Source organism: Elephantulus edwardii, unplaced genomic scaffold (assembly GCF_000299155.1).
Source record: "Elephantulus edwardii isolate Elephantulus edwardi_28Jun2011 unplaced genomic scaffold, EleEdw1.0 scaffold00384, whole genome shotgun sequence".
In the NCBI taxonomy this organism is placed as follows: Eukaryota; Metazoa; Chordata; class Mammalia; order Macroscelidea; family Macroscelididae; genus Elephantulus; species Elephantulus edwardii.
This window is the reverse complement of record NW_006400134.1, coordinates 1,539,736-1,547,018: the sequence shown is the minus strand read 5'-3', so window position 1 is coordinate 1,547,018 and position 7,283 is coordinate 1,539,736. Positions and strand designations below refer to the sequence as shown.

General features: G+C 44.0%; 3 non-coding genes across 3 annotated transcripts; 2 read left to right on the top strand and 1 right to left on the bottom strand.

Annotated features, from left to right (window-relative positions):
- Positions 1–64: 64 nt before the first annotated feature.
- Positions 65–135, top strand: TRNAG-CCC. The gene has a single exon. It is a non-coding gene; the product is annotated as a tRNA-Gly (tRNA).
- Positions 136–786: 651 nt separating this feature from the next.
- TRNAE-CUC lies at positions 787–858 on the top strand. The gene has a single exon. It is a non-coding gene; the product is annotated as a tRNA-Glu (tRNA).
- A 3,358-nt stretch (positions 859–4,216) lies between these two features.
- Positions 4,217–4,290, bottom strand: TRNAN-GUU. The gene has a single exon. It is a non-coding gene; the product is annotated as a tRNA-Asn (tRNA).
- Between the last annotated feature and the right edge of the window lie 2,993 nt (positions 4,291–7,283).

Sequence of the window (7,283 nt, the reverse complement as noted above, 5' to 3'; positions counted from 1 at the left end):
GGAAACGACTCGATGGCACATAACAACAACAACAAGCCTCCAGTGTAAGAGAAAATAAGTGTCGGCATTGGTGGTTCAGTGGTAGCATTCTCCCCTCCCACGCGGGAGACCCGAGTTCGATTCCCGGCCAATGCAAAGGCGTGTGTTTCATTTACATTGCTCTTGAGCTCCTGCCTAACGGTAAATGGATTCAAGTGCACCCACAAACTCTAAATTTGGTTTCCCAGGCAACCAGGATAAGCTTCAGCTATATATAGGACATCTCTGCTGCAGAGAAGACGCTCTCTAAAGTAGGAAGAAGAACCCACTGTGCGAAGGACAGTGGATTTTGGAAGAAGCTAAAATTTGTTGCAATAGTAATAAACTCGGATAATTTTTCCAGAGGGTTTTTGGAGCCTGTAAACCGCATGGGAGAAGATGGACCATCTTTTCCCCTCTATAGCCTCTATGTTGGTGATTCAAATCAAAGTTCAAGAGACTGATTTATAACAAAGAACTCATTTATATAAAATGGGGGGACCTCAAGTGTGTGGAGTTTGAGACAAACTGTGTACTTTTTGTTAGGTGCCATCGAGTTGCCTACGGCTCCTAGCGACCCTGTGAACAACAGATTAAAACCTTGCCTTATCTTCCGCCATCCGCACCATCTCTGATATGCTCCAGTCAGTGTGTCAATCCATCTTGTAGAGAGGAGTCTTTTCTCTTTCTCTGACCCTCCTCCTTTTGCAGCATGATGCCCTTTACTAAGAACAGGCTTATCCTGAAACCGTGCAGATATTCTATGTGTCCCTGGTGGTCTAGTGGTTAGGATTCGGCGCCCTCACCGCCGCGGCCCGGGTTCGATTCCCGGTCAGGGAATAAAGGCGTTTTGGAGGGAGAAATACTGAAATCTTCTATAGGAAAAATCTTGAATGATGGTAGATAGTGTCATTATTGTCATGTTTACTGTTGTGCCGTGGACTCTACTGACACTCTTAGACCCTACTTAACCTGACCTACCCCCGTTATGCCAGTTACTGTGTCAGTCCACCTCATCCCGGGTCTTCCTCCCTTGGCGTGTCCCTCTACCCTTCAAAGCATGATGGCCTTCGCCAAAGACTAGTTTCTTGTCTCAACATGCCCAAAATATATGAGTCGGAGCTTCAAAATTCTTGCCTCCAAATAGCAATTTGGCTTGCATGCATGTTGTTGTTGCTGTTATGTGCCATCGAGTCGCTTGCGACTCATATCGACCCTATGTACAACAGCCCTAAACTCTGCTCTGTCTTGTGCCAATTGCACCGTCTCTGACACACCCATCCCGACTACCCTGATCACTGAATCAATCCACCTCATAGGGGGCCTTCCCCTTCTGCACTGTCCCTCCACCCTACCAAGCATGATGTCCTTCTCCAAGGACCTGTCCCTCCTTGCAACGTGTCCAAAGGATGTTAGACGGAGCCTCAGAATCCTTGCCTCCAAGGAGCAGCCCGGTTTGACCCTTTCCAGGATGAATCTGTTTGTTTTCTAGCAGTCCATGGTACCCTCAATACTCTTCTCCAGCACCAAAGCTCAAAGGCATCAATGCTCCTTCTATCCTCCTTAGTCATTGTCCAACTCTCTGATGCATAACAGGTGATAGCAAAGACCATGGCCTGTATCAGACGCACCTTGGTCTCCAAAGAGACACCATTATAAACTTGTTTATTTTCTTTGCAGCCCATAACACGTTCAATACTCTTCCCTAGTAGCCCAACTCAAAGGTATTGACTCTTCTTCTGTTATCTTTATTTGTTGTCCAGCTTTCTGATGTACAGCAGAATATTGTGAAGACCATGGCCTGGATCTGGTGCACCTTAGTCTCTAGACTGACATTGTTGCTCTTTAGCACTCTGGAGAGGTCTCTGACAGCAGATTTTGCCAATGCAATTTGTCTTTTGATTTCCTAACTGCTGGAGCCAAGGGTGTTTCTTGTGGAACAGAGTAAACTGAAATAGTTAACAATCTTTAATTGTCCCATTGAATTGATGAGAATCTTTGTTTTCTTGGTGTTGAGCTTCAATGGATATTGAAGACTGTAGTCCTTGACCAATGCTTCAGGTTCTCCTCAGTTTTGGCAAGCAAGGTTGTATCACCTTCATAGTGCAGTTTGTTGATGAGTCTTCTTCATTTCTGATGCCACATTCCTCCTCATCAAGCCCAGCCTCCTGATAATTTTTTCCACCTATAGACTAAAAAGGTATAGAGAAACGACACATCTCTGATGTATTCCTTTCCTGATTTTTAACAATGCAGTGTTTTCTTGCTCTGTTCTGATGACGGCTTCCCGGTCCAAATGTAGGTTTCCCATGAGCACAATCAAGTGTTCTGGGATTCCCATTCTTCTTCTTAGAGTTAGCCACAATTTGTTGTGATCCACACAGTCACACACCTTTGCATAGTCAATGAAACACACATTCTGAAGATAGATATTCTTCTGGCACTCTCTGCTTTCAGCCAAGATCCATCTGACATTGGCTAGTGATCTCCCTCATGCCACGGCCTCTTCTAAACCCAGAAGATAATTTTCCCCTTTCAAGCAGCTCTGTGTTCCATTTTAGTGGCTCTTGGTTTTAAGTCTCCTGTTGTGCCTGTAACAAAGAGGTGAAGTGAAAAGGTCTTACTAATGATCTTCGTAGTTGCAGCTCAGCTTCTTGCCGCTAGGCCACCAGAGCGCCTGACTAATGATCTTGAGGTGTTTCTTTCTTCACGTGCTTGCTGACCATCTGAATGTCTTCTTTTGTGAACAGGCTATTCATGTCCTCTGCCTGTATGTGACTGGTTTGTTTCTTCTGGTTGAGGTGTTGGAGTTTTCTATCCATTTTAGAAATGAATCCGTTGTCAGATATATCATTGCCAAATATTTTTTTCCAGTCTATAGGTTCTCTTTCCACTCTTTAAAAGTACATAAGGATTTCATTTTTAGGAGGAAGCTTAGCATTTTTATAGAATTCCTGTCTCCTATGTGCCTGGGATGGGGGTGTGTGGATTTCTGTTTAGGGGTGTTGATACTGGGAGAGGTGCTGGCTGAAGGTACTCTTGTCCAACCCCTGGTCAGTGTAACTCGGCTTTTCCAGGTTTTCTCTTTTAGATCTTTGAGAAGCTGGACTTTATGATTAAAAATATGACATCAGGATAGGAGGAAGTCACAACAACCTGCCTTTTGTAGATGATACAACCTTGCTTGCTGAAAATGAGGACCTAAAACACTTGCTGTAGTAGATCAAGGACTTCAATATGGATTACATTTCAAAATCAAGAAAACAAAACTCCTCAATCCTTGGCAATGTTCAACATCATGATAGACAGAAAAAGATTGAAATAGTCAATGATTTCATCTTCCTTGGATCAGAAATCAACACCTTTTGGTATCAGCAATCATGAAATCAAAAGCAGGGCATACTGGGAAAAGCTGCTGTCAAGCGCATTTCCAAAGTGCCAAAGAGCAAGGATGTCACTTTAAAGAGTAAGGTGCACTTGGTCTTTTTAATTATTTGCTACGGTTGGACAACATCTAAGGATGACAGAAGAAGTGATACCTTTAGTTGTAGTCTTGTATAAGAGTATTGAGTAGCCCATTGATTGCCAAAAGAACAAACAAGTCTTTGATAAGGTGTAACCTAGGTGTCCTGTGGAGGCAAGTATGTGGTTAAGTCTGGCTGGAGAGGTATTCACAAACCAATTTTTTTTGTTTGTTTGTTTACAAACCACCTTTTAAGAAAATCAAGGAACATCTAGAATTTATTTAGGAAAAACAAAAGTAAGGCAATCCCATATGTTTGGGATTTGAGATATATGGAAAAGGTTAAGTAAATAGTGTTATATTGAATTCCCAGTTCTCATTGCTGTGGAGTGGGAATTGACCCACAGCTGTTTCTCCAGCGGATTTTCAGAGGCTGTCAATCTCTTGAGAGATGGCCCGTGTTTTCCCCACGGTGTCTAACTGCCACACAGAATCAGCTTTCTGTTCCGTTTTATATCTGTTCTGTTCTCAATAGCTCCTTGTGGGAACCCCTCAGTCAATTCTGGCTCCTAGTGTTCATAGGTTTCCGAGATGCCCATCTTTCTTCTGCAAAGATGCTGGATTCGAAACAGCTTTTGATTTAGCGAGGATGAGAGAAAACAAGTCTGTGCATCACCTTAATCGCACTGCAAACACAAACTGAACGCTTTACCTTCTAAAAGGAAAACCACACCACGTCCCTGAGTGAACTTGAACCACCAACCTTTCCGTTAACAGCCGAACGCGCTAACCGATTGCACCACAGAGACCTCTTGTGATGTTGCCGTATAGCCGATACTCTAATCACAAGAACGAACACTCACACTTCTGCCACCACAATAGTACAGGTTCAGTTGCCTCGGAAAAGCCGAGCTATTTGATGTGGTGAACTGTCGTGTTCGTCACGTTGGAAATTTGGCCTTCGGATGGTTCCACAAGCGCAATGGTCTTATTCCCTTCCAGGCCTCAGAAGCCAGGGACCCCCGGAGATCTCGGGGTCCAAGACACCCCACCTAAGCCGAGCTGGGCCCAGACGCACTCTAGCTTCTCTGCACCGGCCTCTTTGAGGCCTTGCCCCCCGCCCTGCTCTCAGCTCCTCTTTGCTCTCTTCACGATTCCACTTTCTCGCCTTATCTTCTCTGCTCCCGCCTCGCCCGCCGCTAGTTGTCGAACAGGGAAGGAAGGGGGCGCTGCAGCAGCGGGGGGATCCTCGAGGGCGGAGCAAGTGGCAGGAAGCAGCGCGGCGGAGCGCGTTACAGTCGACACAACTCTGTCTCTGTGGCTCAATCGCTTAGCGCGTTCTACTGTTAGCTGAATTAATGGCAATTCGAGCCCACCCAGCACAAGTCTGATGCAGCCCGCAGGGAGTTATATCTATTTTGTTCTCAATAGTTTATTTGTATCAGAGATGATAGGGACGGACAAGATAGATTGTTTATAGGATCGCTGTGAATCTAGTCAGTGCGAACGCATTTTACAGTAATAATGAGCCCTTTCATTTAGGTCTCCCTTTTGGGCAGGAAAAGAACTCTGGTGTCGTGTTGGGCTGCTAATTGCAGAAAACTGGAACTTAGTCCGTGAGAGTCACTTGTGACAGGTATAAACCCTCCACCGGCTTTCTGAAGTTGTAAATCTTCTCTCAAAGAGCCAAACAAACATATTTTAAACTGCATTTTTGTAGCTTTATTGTAGATACTAATATTGACTGAATAATTTGAAAGCAATGTATATGAATCAGAAGAGAGAAAACAAGAACAAAGCGGTTCCCTGGCTTCTGAGGCCGGCGAGGGGCTAAGACCATCGGGCTGCGCTTGTGGAACCATCTGAAGGCCAAATTTTCAACGTGACAAGCAAGACAGTTCACTGCATCAAATGGCTCGGCTTTTTCGCCGCTTTGGAGTCTGTGAAATAGTGATGGCAAAAATGTGGTGGTCCGCTCTTGTGATGAGTATCAGCTATCTGCCGCGGTTCCTCCGCTGTCTCTGTGGTGCAATCGGTTAGCGGCTGTTAACTGAAAGGTTGGTAGTTCAAGCCCACCCAGGAACGCAGCGTGATGCTCCTTTTAAAAGGTAAGGTGTCCAGTTTGTGTTTGCACTGCAGTAAAACTTAACTTCACCATAACTGGTTTTCTGAGATAGTCAGTCTTTAACCAAAGGAGGATGGATTCGGAACAGCCTTTGGTTTCATTTACCAATGCAAGTCAATAGGGGTTGCGCCTCGATTTTGGCTTTGGTTGTAAACAAGAGAATGAGGATGAGTGAAGTTAAGTCTTCACTGCAGTGCAAACACAAACTGGACACCTTACCTTTTAAAAGGAGCATCACGCTACCGACGGCACATAACAACAACATCTCAGAAATACCATGGAAGGTTACTCTGAGCTACATGGAGCTACTGAAAAGAAAATAGGTGAACAGAAGGTTGATTCTGTGTAGCAGTTCAAATCCACCACAGGCTATGCTGAGAAAGGTGGACAATCTTCTTCGGTGAGACTTACAGCCTCTGAAAACCTGCTGAAGAGTCAGCTGAGGGTCAATTCCCACTCCAAGGAAATAAAAACGTCACCTCTACCAATTGCATTACTCATGACACCCAAGTGTCTATAATTGTACCACTGTTTACTTAATCCTTTCTATATACGTATGGTATATCTCAAATCTCAAACACATGGGATTGCCTTACTTTTGTTTCGTTTTTCCTAGATGCTCTTTGATTCTCTTAAAATGTGGTTTGTAGGTAGGTATCTCTCCAGCCAGCCCTACCCATCCACATCCTTGTCTCCAAAGGAGCAACCTAGTTGCACCTTTGTCAATACATATTTATTTGTTCTTTTCATCATTGATTGGGATACTCAATACTCTTCTCCGTGGCCACAACTTAAAGGCATCGCTTCTTCTGTCATCCTTAGTCACCCAAAGATAGCAACTAATTGAAAAGACCATGGCTTTGATCAGGTGCATCTTACTCTTTAGACTGACATCATTGCTTTTTCGTACTTTGGCAACGTCCTTGACAATAGATTTTCCAATGCACCACATCTTTTGACTGTGGATCCAAGTAAAATGAAATTGTTATTCCATTTTAAGATGCATTAAGGAATTGTGCAACTATGAAAGTTTTTTTTAAGATAAAAGCAAACCGGGGGGGCTGGGAGGAAAATGTGCAACAATGAATGAATGAAAATCCAAGTTTTCTGTAAAATTTTGTTAAAATATCAATTAAAAAAAGATGTGTAAAGGAATTTAAAATATCATGGCTTACATCAGGTGCATGTTGTCTTTCAACTGATACCATGGCTCTTTACCTCTTTAAATAAGTCCTTGAGAACAGACTTTCCCAGCGTGATATGCCTTAGTAGGATGAATGGTTGACAACTTTAATCTTCTCTCCATCTATCATGATGTTGCATGCTAGTCCAGTGGTGAGCATTTTTATTTTCTTGGTTGTTGTTGTTATGTGCTGTCAATTGTTTGCGACTCATAGCGACCCTATGTACAACAGCCCTAAACCCTGCTCTATCCTGTGCCAATCGCACTGCCTCTGACAGACCCATCCCAATTACCTCAGTTACTGAATCAATCCACCTCATAGAGAGTCTTCCCCTCCTGCACTGTCCCTCCACCCTCCCAAGCACGATGTCCCTCTCCAAGGACCTGTCTCTCCTTACAACATGACCAAAGTATGTCAGACGAAGCCCCAGAATCCTTGCCTCCAAGGAGTAGCCTGGTTTAACCGTCTCCAGGATGAATCTGTTTGTTTTCTT